This window comes from Egretta garzetta, unplaced genomic scaffold, assembly GCF_000687185.1.
Source record: "Egretta garzetta isolate BGI_Z169 unplaced genomic scaffold, ASM68718v1 scaffold430, whole genome shotgun sequence".
NCBI lineage: Eukaryota > Metazoa > Chordata > Aves > Pelecaniformes > Ardeidae > Egretta > Egretta garzetta.
Window position 1 is genome coordinate 1,262,375 of NW_009258267.1, and position 15,991 is coordinate 1,278,365.

Sequence of the window (15,991 nt, forward strand, 5' to 3'; positions counted from 1 at the left end):
CTTACGCCTCGCTCGGCTGTCGCCTGAGTCGGTACTAAATGGAATCAGAGTCATTTGGTTGGAAAAGACCTTCAAGGCCATCGAGTCCAGCCGTACCTGTCCACCACTAACCCAGGTCCCTAAGCACCTCGTCCACCCGTCTTCTAAACCTTCCAGGGATGGGGACTCGACCACGTCCCTGGGTAGCCTGTTCCAGTGCCTGAATTGGGGGTGAACGAAGTCGGCCTGAAGATGATGAGGGACGAGGTGTTTAGTGAGAGGGCAGGGCTCCCTGAACGAGGTGGAGCTGCCCTGTGCGTTTGACATGGGGCTGGTGCGTGCGTTTGCACTGCCTGTGTGTGCTTTGGGGGCTGAGCCCTGTGGCATCCTGGAGTCGGCCTTCCACAGAAGACTTAAGAACACAGTTACTGTAAAATCCACGTATCCTGCTAAGTAAAAACCAAACAGCACAGTCCTCGCATGGTTCTTAAAGTAAATCATGAGATTAATGTTTTAACTGTTGACATTTCCTTTTTTTTTTTTGCTAGGCAATGAGACTGAATAAAGGGAGATATGCTTTAAAAAAATATAAAACCCCATGGCAAACTTCCTGTGGCCTTAGGATGCCTTTTTTATCTCCCTCTTGTGATCCTAATGTCACTGAGCCATAGTCCTTCTGGAAGAACAACAATATAATAAAAAAAGATAGCTAGGATTCTAGGCTCTAATCTGCAAGCAAAGATAAGGAGATGGCTGCGTTCACATAGGAAGTTGCCGGGTACATTCATTCTGTGTTGAATGAGCTTGTCTAACGATAGCCTGAGTCACACGTTAGATTACTGCACAATAAAATTTTTGAATCTTTGCAAGTCGTTAGTAACCTTTGGTTACTGGGTGTAGTAGGCAGGCTTAACTCAAGATTTTCCATGGCTTAAATTTTTTTTTTGTGATCTGAAACAAAATGTGTTTAATAAAGTTATCTTTAATGGATTGCTACATTTATTTGATGTATGTAGTGCAGCATGAGAAACATTATTGTTGGAAGTGGTGTATTTGAAGTAGTGTATATGACAAAACAAATAACCTTGACGTGTGTTGCTTTGGCTGGTTGAATTGGTGGATTTAAATACTTGCTACATGGTTAAAACCGAATTCTCTAAACCAGTTGAAATCAATGCTTATACTTAAAGGACTGAAACCTTGATTAATTTTCATTAAAAATCCTTTGGACTGAAGTTTAATAGTGGGTACACGCAGTTATTTCTGCAATGCTTTTAACGTGGTGTTTCAAGTCAATGTGACTCATAACTCCTTTGTTACTGAAAACTGGCTGCATTTCTTGCTGCTTTCTAAAAGGCCTCCTGCAAACTTAAGTACTTAACATACTATTGCTTCTGAAACTTCAGAGATTGTTGATGATTATTGTCTTGTAATGTGTGTGGCTTAGTGGCCTGGTAATAAGAATCTGCTGATTTCAAGTGTTAATTTTGTTTACTGTTTGTTTTTAGGTATGATGGAGAAGAAGTTTTCAGTGGTGTCCAGTACACTGTACAGAATCATCAAGGTAATGGCTCTGGATTTTTAACTTTGTTGCTGTAGGAGTAACGCTACATTTCTGTTGTTTATCAAGATAATAAAATGCTTCCATTTCTTACTTCCATATTTTTGTCCATCAAAAGTACAGAATGTGTTAATTGCCAGAGGGTTGTCATCTTTGTACAGCTACTGAGTGGGACGAAAAGCAAAAACAGTTACAGTATGGTACATTTTCATAGTTGCCAACAATCTGTTGAGTTTGATGACTTGATGACTTTTTTGTGCTCTTCACTAAGTTAAGGTCAGCCCTTAGGTCAGTTGTTAGTTTCATTTCTTTTGTTGTGGCATTTAAAAAAGCATTAAGACCCAGATGATTAATCACTTTGTTAACTTGTACTAAATTATACTCATTTTGGAGATGGTGTGACTTGGCTCTCTGGCCTTGGGTGTGTGTGGAGTTAATGTGATTGTTGTAATTATTGAGGTAATGATCCTGCAAACTATGGACAGACAGTAGTATTGCATTGTGAATAAATACATGGCCACTCGTATATATATATAGAGAGAGGGAGAATCATAGAATCATTTAAGTTGGAAAAAACCTTTAAGATCATCAAGGCCAACTGTTAACCTAACACTGACATCCCACCACTAAACCACGTCCCTAAGCACCTTGTCTGCCTGTCTTCTAAATACCTCCAGGGATGGGGACTCAACCACTTCCTTGGGCAGCCCATTCCAGTGCTTGACAACCCTTTTGGTGAATATTTTTCCTAATGTCCAACCTAAACCTCCCCTGGCACAACTTGAGGCCATTTCTTCTTGTCCTATTGCCCCATCACCTGGGAGAAGAGACCAACACCCACCTGGCTACAACCTCCTGTCAGGCAGTTGTAGAGGGTGGTAATGTCTCCCCTCAGCCTCCTCCAGGCTAAAAAACCCCAGCTCCCTCAGCTGCTCCTCATCTGGCTTATGCTCCAGACCCCTCACCAGCTTTGTTGCTCTCCTCTGGGCCTGTTCCAGCAATGCAATGTCTTTCTTGTAGTGAGGGGCCCAAAACTGAACACAGTATTAGAGGCGCGGCCTCAGCAGCGCCAAATACAGGGGCACGATCACTTCCCTACTCCTGCTAAAATAATATAATACATAAATATTTTTTTCCTACAGCATACAAAATTTCATTTTTTCAGGTATTGAAGGCTGTTCTAGACCAATATTGAATTCTTGTAAGAAAAAGTGAATTTTTAGTGCTTGGTCATTGTTTCTGACACAGTAACGTGAGAGGTGATGCTAGGCCACAGCAAGACATTTCTACTTTGGAATACAATTTTTGTTTAATTTCTATTTTAGTCTTTCATGGAAGCACCGTCAGAAGTAGAAGAATACTTGGTACACACAAGTGGATTTTCCTGAAAGCTATGTATGTTTTGAATGATCAGTGTGGATAAAATAGTATGATACATAGATTAGCAAAATATATGTGTGATCAAATTAGTAGGTGTGTCCCTAGCTTTAAAATCAAAAGTATCGTTGTATTTCAGGCATGTTTGATGTGGTCTAGAACTGTGTAGGCTGGGTGAATAGTTTATTTGGGTCACTGTTGGGGGAGCTGGTAAAGTGCTTATCTGAACTGTTCATACTAAATCTGATAAAGATTACCTCAGGATGGCTTTTAATTGTGAATTTGCACTTTATCAGGAGACAAGTGTAAGAGTGTTTAGGCGAAGAAAACAAAGGGGACATCTAGAAACTTTTTAATACAAACAGGCAAATCTTCCAATTTTTTAATAAATGAGTTCATTTTTTAAAGAGTATAGTTGATATTCTCACCTTTTGGAAATGTTAAGAAATAACTTGAGGATCTGTATTAAATTTAATTTGACTTAAGTGCTTACAACCAGTGTTTGGGAGGAAGGGGGATCTACAAGAGTAAAACTTGGTTGTTCCTAATAAGTCGTCCTATATTATGCATGAACATGTTGTAATTGATTATTCTACTCTTAATTTCTAGAATGGCATGAACAGTTTCTAATAATGGGAATGTCAGGCATCCTGATGAAAGACTTCCCGGCAACTGTAGGACAACAGATAGAGGTAATATTAATTGTAATATAGTCCCTTTTCAGTATACCTGCATGTGGAAGACACAAAGCCTGTTTTTTGGAATATATGAATGTATGAATTGCTTTGCAATTCCAAGTCACTGATACTAAAGTGGTGAATCATGATGAAACTGCCAAACCTGATATGTTGATGAGAAACTTCATACGGATCTGGCTACTGAGATTAAACCACTTAAATCTTTCAAAAATTGCTTATTCTTTCAGTCATTATCCCAGTTGTTTTTACTTTTATTTCTGTCCCCATGTACAAACTAGATGCTACCATGCTCCAGGTAGTGAATAAGGATGTTGGTGCGCTACTGAAATTCACCTCCAGTCCGTGTTGACATGGATATGTGCTGTTGGAAAAGCTAGCATCTTTAAAGAGCAGAGAGAGAAAGGGAAGTGTTAGACCCCTATAATTTGAGTTATCCTGTCTTGTAGTGGGTAAATAACACTAGCCAGGTATTAAAAGTGCCCTGGTAAGGAAGTGTTGCTGGTGTTTGAAAGCTAGTCATGATGTTTGTGCTTTGACCCTCTTTAGGACTGTTAACTTATGGCTCACTCAGATGTGAGCATTTAGGAAAAGTAATGTTAATGATTGAAGGTGAAATTTGGTGGTGAATTGTAATGAATTCTAATCATATTAAAGCTGTTTCAGCTCCAGAGCTAAACTAATTCGGAAGGGCTAGTATAATGTTATACTTGCAGCAGGCAAAAAGCATGCTTATGAATGCTTACTGTGCATCAAGAATATTGGTAGTGGTTTCTCCAAGTACTTCCTTCTTACCTAAGTGTTTGAGTTTAATCTTTTTCAGTGAAACCTACTTTAATTGCACTGTTTCTTCACTATCCAGAGTTTGTTTTTATTTAAGAAGTTAAAATCTAAAATGTGAGGACATTCTAATTTTCCTGTCTTACAACAACATCTTTAATTCCACTCCTATTAAAAAAAGGTACCTTTAAATACCTTGCTAACTACCAGCAGTTTCTTTTGATGAATGGGCTTTGTGACAGCATGTGGAGTTGAAATGTGTGAGTGAAACTTCTTGTGCAGCAGTGCTACCTATAAAATGCTGTATTGTTTAGACAGGCAATATTGCAGGTAGGAAGTGGAGTGACTTGCATGGCTGATCTAGAGAAAGTTGGAAGTAGCAAGCCTTGTTAGTGTAACTAACCAGTACATTTTATGTCTTTGCAGAGATGCTTGAAGGCTGCTTCTTGGTTGAAGGTATGAATTCCAATACATTTTATGATTAAAAGCTTGGTGGGGGAGTAATGCTTAAAACCATTGGTATGTCTGACCAGTGAAGAACCTATCCCAAATCTGATTGATTGCTGATGAAAAACATGTGTGAATCTGAGTTTAGACTACTCTTAACACCAGAACAGGTGAAGTGTTTGAAGATGATAGGCTTCATAGTCTGTACATGCCTTGAAACTCAGCAAAACTGGTTTAAGTAAGTAATGATAATTTTTAAATGACTGCTTTAAAAACTGCATTGTTGTCAATCCCATTTATAAGCAGGAAGTGACATGTAAACAATTGTATTACAAATGGCATATTTGAAGTGGAGTGGGGTTTGTGTGTATCTTACAGAAAACAGGGTGAAACATTTCATGAACTATCTTGGCCTTTTTTTGAACTTTCAGTTCTAGTTCAGAGGTAGTCTCCATTTTCCTGTTGCTTGCAGGAGACTTGTGCATAGAAGAATGTGGACCGCGTGCAGTTTTTTATTTAGTGCTTGTTTGCTGGTGGATTTTAGCTTCTGGAGTTTTTAATGTTTTGATAGAAGCTGAGAACCAAGTATTAGCTAATGAAATGAACTTTCTGATTCTGATAGGAGATTGTTTAGTTGCCTATAAGTTCGTAGCCAAGTTGAGCAATAGCTGGGCAAGAGAAGCAAAATGAATCTTAACTGTGGCATGACTACGCTTCTAAGTTAAGTTTCACAGAGCTTGCGGAGTACTGATACTAATCCAGCACATGTTCAGTAATGCAGCTTGGTCTGTATGAGAGATAAATAGATGGCAAGTTGTATTTTGAGTGAAGGAAGAAAAATCTCAACTAATAAATGTCTTATTTCTTTGGACAGGGAAGTGGTCAAAAATGTAGGAACAAATGTTTTTAGCTTATTCAGGTATGTAACTGAGAAGCTTCTAACCATTTTCTCATTTTAGGTATAAAGTAACTCTGTACTTACAGTTCAGGAATTTTCTATATTATGACAGTTGTTGATATATTTAATACAGTAATTAATTGATATGGTAAGTTGGTAGAGTAATTAATTCTGTACATAGTCAGAATTTAAGAACACTTGTTCCCCAAGTCACAATGTGTGCTGACAGCTCTGCCTAACCTTGGCTAGCTTTCAAACCTATATGCAAAGTTCTAAATAATTGTACATAATTATTGAAATGTCAAAGGACTAGAGACTGTTTAATTTTTTTATTGCAATCAGAAACCCTACAGAAAAACAGTACATTTCCTATTAGATTTACATATTCTGTATTGCTTTTGTCTCATCTGTGATGATCCTATCCCGAACCTGAATTCCTTGCTGAAAAACATAATACGGATCCGGAATCTGAGATGAGACCAAAAGATTTCATTTAAACTTTTGGAGAAGTACTATAATGTCTATGGGGATCTAGTATTTTTCACAGAGATGGTAACACTTTAATGTACACAAAGTATTGTGTGCTTACTTGCAAATTGAAATTTCTCCCTCAAATGAACAATTTTACTTAAACCTTGTTCTCTTTTTCCAGTGAGGAGTTGGAGCACTTTGTCAGTGCTGCCTGGATGGTCTGTAACTGGAAGGAAGTGTAACACCTGAAGAGTTTTTGTGGCTTGGAGTGGGATACCATGCTTTTAAAAACCTGCTGAAACAGCTGCTGCAGTTTTGTTCAGCAGATACTGTTTTCAGAAACTGCATGTGAACCAAAATCACTGCATCTGCATATTTAAAATAGCGCTTTTCCCAAAACATTGAGCTGCCCTCTAGGAAGTATAGCAGCAATATGAGGGAAGTGTGTGTTGAGTTTCAGTACATGGAAAAACCCCTGGGAGTATTTGCCTTTTTAGAATGTCATAAGGGTATGCAGACTTGTTGATACTGAAGATCTGTAACGACTCAAAACAATGGAACTCATAGGTAGGCCCTATAAAGATGGGGAGAAAGAAAAATTCAAACCACACAAATCACACCAATTCAAACCAGTGAGTCTGCTTTTTGAGGGTGGTGTCATCCAGGAGATAGGAGGAAGTAGATGAGGTGATGGTGGTACGGAAGCGTAAACATGAAACATTTTTAAGAAAGAAATTTAGGTGTCATCAGGAACGATGTGGTTACAGAAAAGCCAAGCGCTAAAGCTTGCATTGCCATCTGTATGTAGTGAGAGAGAGGGGAATTGGGGTTTTATGGACTGCCACTTTAGCTTGAAAAGACCACAACAGTGGAACTGCCCTTTGAGGAATACACTGGCAATGTTACCTGCTTGCTGTGTGGGGAAGAGAGGGCAGTGGTGGGAGAAGGGAGCACACGCATTGGAACTCGTAGTTTGGGCAGTCACTTGAAAACTGATGCTGCTGTGTCACACTCACAACATATTTGCTGTATTCAGCAAATTGGCAGTATTCCACAGAGGGGTGAGGGATCATTAATTGGATACCAAGTCAATTGGATTCTAAAGACAAATCATTATGTACATAGATGTAGTCTGCCTTAAAGCATGACTCTCGGACCTATTTGTCAGGAATGCTTTCTAAAGGAAGAAACGCGAGAATGGCATGATACCTAAAAACTGATAGAGCTACAGTTAGTGAATCCTTATGGTCTGCAGCCAAAAACAACAGCATTGGACGCCAGCAGCTCTCTTCCTTTAGAGAGTTGGGAATAATTCCTATAGCTCATGGAATGTGCCTATTTCTAAATGACAAATTCCATTAAAAGCTCAATTTTCTGTCTAAGCAGCATCATGAATTTCAAAATGCTACCAGTAGCAGTGCCTCAAGCATGAGAATGTCAAAAATAAATATCCATCTGACTACTAAAATGTACATTGAGGATCTGACTGAACTCAAGAGTGTATTGGCTCACTGAGCATCTCCTGTGCTTTGGTTATTGTAACCAGCTACTTTGGCTAAAGGCTGCTTTTTTAAAGCAAGCAACTCTCTAAATCAGTATCGAATGTATCAGAATGTGCAGAAATTTACTACAGAAATTGCTTTCAAGAGGAATTTATTATTTCTGTTAACAAATGTTACTGGCAAGGGTAGGTGTTTCCATGTGCCATGTTTTGTACATGCTCTTTCTTGAATAAAGATGAGGATGTTAAAAACCCAGCTGTTGCACATCAGGTCTGTAGTTGCACCACGATGTTCCTCGACAGCTTGTACTTTGCGAGAGCTACAAAGGCAACGTGGCTTTGTTGCACTGGCTGGTACAGTGCTTGTTGGGCATGTTGTGATATTCCACATGTGATATCCATGCTGTGCTTGAGTGACTCCTGGAGAATGTAAACTCTTGGTGATGATGGACTTCAGAAGTGGGAAGGGACCTCTCTCCCATCTTTCATTGCAGTTCTATGAAAAGTCTGGGTGCTGCTGACAGCATCTAGTGAAGCTTCTTGCATGGTAAGTCAAAAAGCTGCCAGTCCTAGCTATAGCTAGGTCAGTCTCTTCTGGAGGAAAAAACATGTTAGAGACACGGGTAATGCAGCAGCAGTATTTGGTAAGTACTTGTTAGATACTCTGAAAGCATCTGTATGAGTTGCATTACAGGGTCAGAAGCGTATGTTTATGGCACGTGTTTTGGAGTATAAAGGTACCATCTTTTTATCCTTTGGGCTGATGCTAATGTGAAATATGGAAGAAGCTGAGGAGGTAACTGTGATGTGTATATGCAGTAAAATTGGTGAGAATGAGTTGCTCTTGTGATTTCTGGGATCAAAATATTAGAGGTAAAGTGTAAGGATTGTGGGTGGAACTTCAGGTACCCAAAGTACTTCACATCAGTCTTGTTCTGTATGTTCTAAAACGTTCCTTGGGGATGGTTTTTGATCTGGGATTGACAGTATTGGCTATCGGGGTGCCAGAGAATCCTGTTATCCTGTGTATTAGGTGGTGGAGACCCATCCCCAGGAACAGTGTTCAATCATGAAGATGAACCTCTCACTTGGCATAGAAAAAGGTAGATGTGGCCAGTGGTAAGACATACTGGCTGTTAGCTGCAAACCTTTCTGTATGGATGCTCCTGTGCTTTAGGGCTGCAGGAGATGGGTAACCAACAAAAAATGTGTATTAGTAGTATTTAAGATGGAAAGAATAGTACTTGTAATGGCTTTTTTTTCCTCGGTGGGAGCAGGGGATAATGTGTTTGCAAGCCACTCGTGGATTTAGTTCTGGTATGGTTTTGATATTTTATACAAGTGATTGAGATAAGATGTGAAGAGTGCTGTGACATGTTTGGAACACATGGCATGAGATTTCTCTGCAAAACTACTTCATTAAGCTTCGGTTTTACAAAATAGCTTGCTAGATGCAAAGCTTTGACTTAAGACAGTGCAGTAAACAGCATGAAAGCACTTTGCTTTTTCATACTTTAAGTAGCCTGGTGAAATCTTGCACTGTCATTAGTGTGCAGCTTAGAAGCGTCACATGGCTGTTGGGCTGTGGTCCAAAAAATCAATGGTTAGACAAACTTTTGTTCTGGAATATTGCTATGTATCTGTTTTAGCAACCAGGCAGAAAAAGCAGAGCCTTTTTTTGAGTTACATGAGTGGTGGGCTTAGAAACAGGAGGGAGGAGTGCCTTGCAACCACAAGGAGGATACAAGAGTAGGTCTGCATAAATGCTTTGCTACCGTTTAAGTAATGAGGTCCCTGTTAAGGTGGGAGGTTTTGTCTGTTGCTGAAGAACTTGTCCTGCCGGTGGAGGCTGTAGATCTATAAACAGTTGCAAGTGAGCGAAACCAAGCTAGCAGTGGCTGGTTATCTCACCACAGCACCCCCACTGTGTCTGAGTGCATTTGCTGGTGTGAAGCCTGCTTGAAGTAACAGATCCCAGGAACAGACGTTCGGGTGTAAGGTTGTACTGGGGGGGCCTGCAGAGGAGCCTGCTGCCCTGGCTGCAGTTAAATCCTGTGCCAGCTTCAGTGAGGTGGCTGCCTTCTGGTGCCGGCGGGCTCTTGGTTGTACAAACTTGCCATACAAAGCTTGGGTATGAGATTTACTGATCGAAAACGGGCACTGCGATGAAATAACAGTTGCAAGAGGGACTCCTTAAGAGACAAACAGGGACACAGCAGAGCGAGTGTAGTGTTAGACTTTGCCCAAGGAAAGGTACTCTGTATTGGAGAGTGTTTAACCCCAACTTTGGGTCAGTGGTTTTTCTGCCCATCCCCTCCCACAGTTCAGAGGACAAAATCTGAGTTATCATCTGGAGTCTGAATTTAACAGATAAATGGTAATTTCAGGTGAGTACAGATGGAGGCCTTCGTATGCTATGTAAATGCAGGTGTCAGTGATTTACATTCTCTGTACTTTTTGTTCCTAGAACCGGTACTACAAGCATTTTTGCTTGTCTGCCCTCGGTTTCCCTTGGAGGCTGTAAACTGCAAAAGTAAAATTAAAACTAGGAATTCCATTTTTCTTCCAAACATCATGTGGCTTTTTAGTTGATAGTCCAGTTGAGCTATCAGGGCTATGAAGACAGTACTTCCCTGCCGGTGTCTCAAGCTTCCTGCAGGCTCCGGAGGACAAAGTGGTGTTTGATGCTCAGAAGAATGGCTGTATTGAGTGGGACAAAGTCTGCCTCGCTCAGTATTCTGTCTGAGGATGACCAGTATGAGAAACAGGAGAAGTATAGAGAGCCTTTCCAGCAGTTTGCTTGGGAATTTCCTGAGGAGATTTTCATTTGTATTTGAATACTACTTGGCAATTACGGCCTATCTCCGTTTAAAAAGATGTGAAACATGAATGTTAGGAGGGCTGTAAAATACATGAAGTAGTGTGGATGTTAGTAACTGATGTTGCTTTCAACTCTCACATTAATGAAAACAGTGGTAGGTGGAGTCCTGTTAAGGCCCCAGTGCCAGGCCAACTTTACTGTTTAATTGAACTATGTTGGAGGTGAAAATCTGAAGTATTGCTGCACGCTCTTACCTTCGGCACCCCGAGCTACTCTTCAGGCTTCTCACCAGACCGATAACTGCTATTTTTTTTTTCCCCAGTGATTTGAGTTCTCAGTAACTGAAGGGACATTCTCCCAGAAATGATAGTATGATTGTTTTAAGGTTGCAGGTAAGAAAGGGATGATTAAAATTTGTCCTAAAATAAAGTTCGGTCATTATTTTATATATGTAGAAAGAAGCTAGAAAGGGATGAGTGGACTGAAACAAAACAAATGCTTAGAGCTTATATTGAAACTGGTAAGTTGATTGAAAAGTAAAGGTTGTATTTTTAAATCATCTTAAGAGCATTGAAGAGGAGGAATATACAGCTGCCATTAAATCTGTGTACTTCATGTTACCTTGACAAAATAGGAAATAATTTGCCCTAGCTTTAGTTGGTTCTTTTTTCAGTCAGAATGAGGAAAGTTGCAGAAGCTAGAGAGTCCTGAAAGAAATGCTTGAGACTTAAACTCTGTGTGTTAGCTCTGTCTAGCAGTTAGGTCATTTTCTGTAGCAGAAAATGAAGCAAGTTGTTTTACTGTCTTAGTTTAATTTCTTGCGCTCCATCAGAAAAATGCAATATTGAAACACAGTGACTCTTAATGTCATTTGGATTTCATGTTCAGAGCATGCTTATTCATTCCCCAGTGTATCTTAGAATAAATGTTTTCTGAAAATGGATTGTTTAGTTTCTGGTTCTGAAAATTTTATTAAGTTACCTATTTGCTATTGCAAACAAAAAGGCAGTTTGGTTTGTGAGAATTAATGCTCCCCCCTCTTCCTGTTTTACAGATTATAAACCACATAATATAAAATAAGTTTAACGGCAGGAACAGGAGTTACCTTCAGAACATCTTAAAAGAGTGTTTTAAAATAAATGGTATCACAGTGCTGAGAATGTTCCCCCCCCAAAAAACTTCATGGGGTGGGAACAGTGTCTGGGTTTTTGAAAACATGTTTTTGAAGTACTATTGCAGTTGCCAGAATTGGCTGTCCTCGTTTATGTGTATTTGAACTTAAAAAGTTATGTTGCCAGTGAAAAGTCATTCAAAATAGTTTCTGCTAATTTGATGTACAGGCTGTAAGGCTGCTGAAAACCTTTTCCATGTAAAAGGATCTTTACGTGATGACCCGTTGGCAGGATTGACTGCAAAGTGGTTTGCTGTGTTGTCTTTAACTGCTATAAGATGACTGGAAGTAGTATGAATACTTTCTCCTGGGAGTTTCATTTAGTTTTTTAATTAGAAAAGTAAGACAGAACAATTGCAGCAACTGCTAGATATATTTTCTATAGAAATGCAGCCCCATTATGAGCCATGCTGCATATGGGAAAGTCCAAAGTTTTTTAGCTTACAAATATGGAGAAAGATGGTTTGCCAGGAGTTCCACAGATTTGGAGAGATGCCTCACTTGTTATCGTGAGCATCCAAAATTACCAAGAACTGAAGACCACCAGTGCTACTGCCTGATAAGATGGCAGGAGGAAAAACATCCTTTTAGATGTTCTCCCCCTGTTTCTGAGGGTATGCTTCTTAAAGAACATGCAAACCTCTTGGGGTTGTCTGGGTGTGCCAGCCTATGGTCCCTATGACTTATTGTAGGGAGAGGAGATAGTCTTGTAAGAAAAGGGTAGCCTTTGCATAGCAGTGTCTGGATATTAGACTTTTTAAGTACGAATCAAGTCTTAGTCAAATATTTACTAAATGAAATATCTTCCACCAAAGGAATCAAAAAAGTTGTTGAGAATAAAGATTTTTGTGCTCTAAATTGATGCTACTATGTCCTTCTGCAGTGACACCAGCCTAACTTCCTACCCTCAGAAATGAGACTCCTTGTAGTGCTCCCGGCCTCTGGCCTCAGGACAGTGGTTCTGAGGCTGTGATATACTGTGGGTGATGTCATATTTTGGCCCTTTTGATTTCAAATTTTAAGTTCTACTGTGGTTATGCAGAGGGTGGTGTGAGCTGTGTCATTAGTGAGCTGTGGTGTAAGGACCATTGTCTTTGTGATGGCCATTGCCTGTGCGCACTAAAGGTAGAAACCACTTAGCTTCTGCTTTGGGCTGAAGAAACTTAACAGGGATCAGGATGGTTGCCTATAATCACACTGTGTTGTATTCTTACCTAACTGTAAGAGAAGAAAACACTATACCAAGAAGAGGTGTTCTGTTATCCTGAGGTAGCACTCCTGGAGGTATTTTGCCTCTTGTCTTGCTGCTTTTCCCTAAAGGCTACTTTGGGGTTTCTAGTTGTGATTTTTCCACTGAAGTCTGACCAGGAAAATTTAACATATTGTTGATTCTCAACTAGGAAAACTAGCTTTTAAATTGACAAAAGGGATATGTGTATTTGGTCTTTCCTGAAGTTATAATTTCTATAGATAGAGCACATCATCTGTGGAAGCTTGCGCTATCTCCTAGCATGAGCTTTCTTACCCTGGGCCAAGGTTGGGACCTTAGTGTCCAAAACTATTGCGTAGCCCTCAGCTCTGTCCCAATCTCCTAATCTTCTGTACTAGTCCTATATTGCTTTCCCCAGAAGAGTTATGAATTAAATACCCCAAGAACTAAGGCAAAAATACAAAATTACAAAAGACTACTACGTATCCACGCAGTATTAATCCCAGAAGAGCTATAAGAGCACTGGTATGTGAAACTTCAGTGAAGGGAAGGAAGAAAAGGTCTCTGGGAAATTTTTCTCTGCCTGGGATTCAAGGATGTTGTAATAAAGTTCAAACACCTGTTGAGTTGTAAAAACAAGACCAATTCCGGTCATGGATGTGATCTGACAGCTGTGATTTGCTCTTCAGAAATCAGGGACAGAGCCTGCAAGTAAGTCACTGATTAGCTAAATTGCAAATCTATCATGACTGATAGCTGGCTGGGCTTCAGGTTGTTTCAGATGTGGAAGGGAAATATTTCTTTCCCCACTTCTGTGTTGATACTGGGCTCTCTGTGCTGTAAAGTTCCAGGCAATAAAATACGAGTTAGAAAAAGGTGGAAGTTGAGTAGTATTTTAAGCAAAGCTCTTTCCTACTCATAATTAATATAACATGACAAATAATCAAATGCACTTCTTTGTCTAATATTCTCAGAAGAACCATAACCGTTTTTCTTGTTCACTAATATCTCAATTCTGCAGAAACAGGCTGTGTTGAACTGCCTCTTCTCTACTGGACTATTTTGAAGTCTGCTTAGGAAACAGGCATCTCAGATTCATTAAAAAGGCAGAAACGAACTTCTGTGAAGATGATAGCCTTTTCTATAGCAGCAGCAAAAAGAAGTATCAGCAGAATTGGCATCTGGCCTGGGAACCAAACATTGTGAGCTTCTGCTAGAGCTTCCAGTTGAAGTGTGACAAAGAGGTTTTAAAAAATTCCTGGGCTGTCTTTATTTCATACATGGTCTAATCCTACCTCTCAGAATTCTGGTGATTAAGATAAATGATACAGAAAATGTTCTGTCTTGGGCTGAGCTACAGTAAGTTATCTGTGAGATACCTGCGTTCTGTGGTTGGCTGAGACAGTCTCCCTTTTACTGGGATTTAAGCTTAATATGGATTTAGTGGTCTTTGCTGGGGAGCATGGACTGATTGCTATGAAATCTGACTAGCAACTGGGGAGTTGGAAAGAGCCTGAGAGGAAATGCTAATGTCTTGTCAGCACTATTGCCATCAGCCTGAGGGTGGAAGAACCCACCTGTGTTACCTCTGCTGAGCTATAGAAAGCAGGTGAACTGCTAAGCTGGGAATGTCTCATGGTTGTTTTTGAAAGGTATTAGCATCAAATGTGCATAGCTTACAAAAGTTTCCACCTTAATAGCCCTCATTTCTGGTTCTAATTTTTTTCCACTGTGTGCTTAGACTGGAGGAGCTCATAGCATTTTCAGACTAAAAGATTCTGCTGCACGCTGCTTACCACCTCTTTTGGCTGCAGCAGATCTGTATCTCAATACCGTTGATCTGAAACTGGTTAACAGTTTTCATGCATCAAATTTACTAATCAGGACTGATCTTTTAATAGAAATTTAAAGGGGTAAAAATAAATGTTGGCACTAAATTACAAACATTTACCTTTTAGTATACATGAGAAGATCACTTGAGTAAGGCTTTTTTAAATTTTTCTTGAGAGAGACAAGCTATTGCTGTGGATGTGGCTGTAAAAATTGAAAAGCAGCAGATCTGGAAGGGTATGAAAGAATTTAGAAACTCCTGCAGTTAACTGTCATCAGTGATTTTAAGTGTTTTTATGGACACGCTCAGACATCTATATTGATCCTGCTGGAACTAAGAATTGATGTATTGGCAGTAAAAATGTATATTCTCACACAGTTGCATTGACTTCTCTTACTGCCTTATACATGCCTCTAAACATTCCTATTCCTTGGTACCTAACTCCAGTTGGAGAACACAAGAGCTACTAGGAGTGTTCTTAATTTGAATGTGGCACCTACGAACAAGTTCACAGGTTTATCAGCCATGATTTAACTAGTCATAAACTGATAAAAGAATTTTTGAAAATTGGCCCTGATAGATTTAAGTCTTCAAAATGAAGTTTCTCTGTAATTATTCTTACTTGCTGCTACTTTTAAGATCTTGAAATTTTAGAAAAGAAAAACTAACCCTGTATATTTTTACAGGATCAGAGACACTTCTAAGTTTGTTTTCTGAAGGCAGATTAAAAGCATAAAGTTCTTCATATGTCCCCTGCAGATCACAGAATAGCAATTTATTTTTCCTAGTGCCCAGTTGCTAGGTAAAATTAAAACTTTGCTTCCCAGAAGAACTAAATTATTGCTTCTAGCAGTGTAATGCAGCTGTATTAGTCATTCCGTATTAAATTACAAATTTTTTCAGGTTTAAGAACAGGTTATGTTGCCCTCACTGCCCTGTGCAAAACAATGAAGAGGTACCTGGTTACTGCTACACAAGCTGGAAAGGGTAAACTTAAGCACATGTGCTGAAGCTGTTAGCTTAAGATCGAATTCTAGTATCTCTCAAGGCCCATATAAAAGGACAGAGTAAGTCTTCCAGAAGAAGACTATTGAAAAGCAGCAAGCAGAGCCTGAGGTACTTACTGTAATAGTTCCTCATCCTTGTGCTCTAGCTTGGAGTTTGTGCTGTAAATGAGAACTCACTTAGTGCGGCATACTCCAGGCATCTTTAAAAAAAAAAAAAAGTAAAAAAAAAAAAATTGTATTGT

At 39.5% G+C, this 15,991-nt stretch overlaps 1 long non-coding RNA gene and 2 other non-coding genes across 4 annotated transcripts; all 3 read left to right on the forward strand.

The window, feature by feature from the left end:
- Positions 1-128: 128 nt before the first annotated feature.
- Positions 129-7,955, forward strand: LOC118451656. Of its 2 annotated transcripts, XR_004841169.1 has the most exons (7): positions 129-471; positions 1,488-1,543; positions 2,866-2,935; positions 3,527-3,609; positions 4,819-4,848; positions 5,714-5,758; positions 6,390-7,955. It is a non-coding gene; the product is annotated as an uncharacterized LOC118451656 (long non-coding RNA). The 2 variants fall into 2 exon arrangements; XR_004841168.1 differs by having other exon boundaries at positions 129-1,543.
- Positions 3,736-3,802, forward strand: LOC118451676. The gene has a single exon (XR_004841191.1). It is a non-coding gene; the product is annotated as a small nucleolar RNA SNORD50 (small nucleolar RNA).
- On the forward strand, positions 6,142-6,212 carry LOC118451673. Its single transcript, XR_004841186.1, has one exon. It is a non-coding gene; the product is annotated as a small nucleolar RNA SNORD50 (small nucleolar RNA).
- Positions 7,956-15,991: the final 8,036 nt, after the last annotated feature.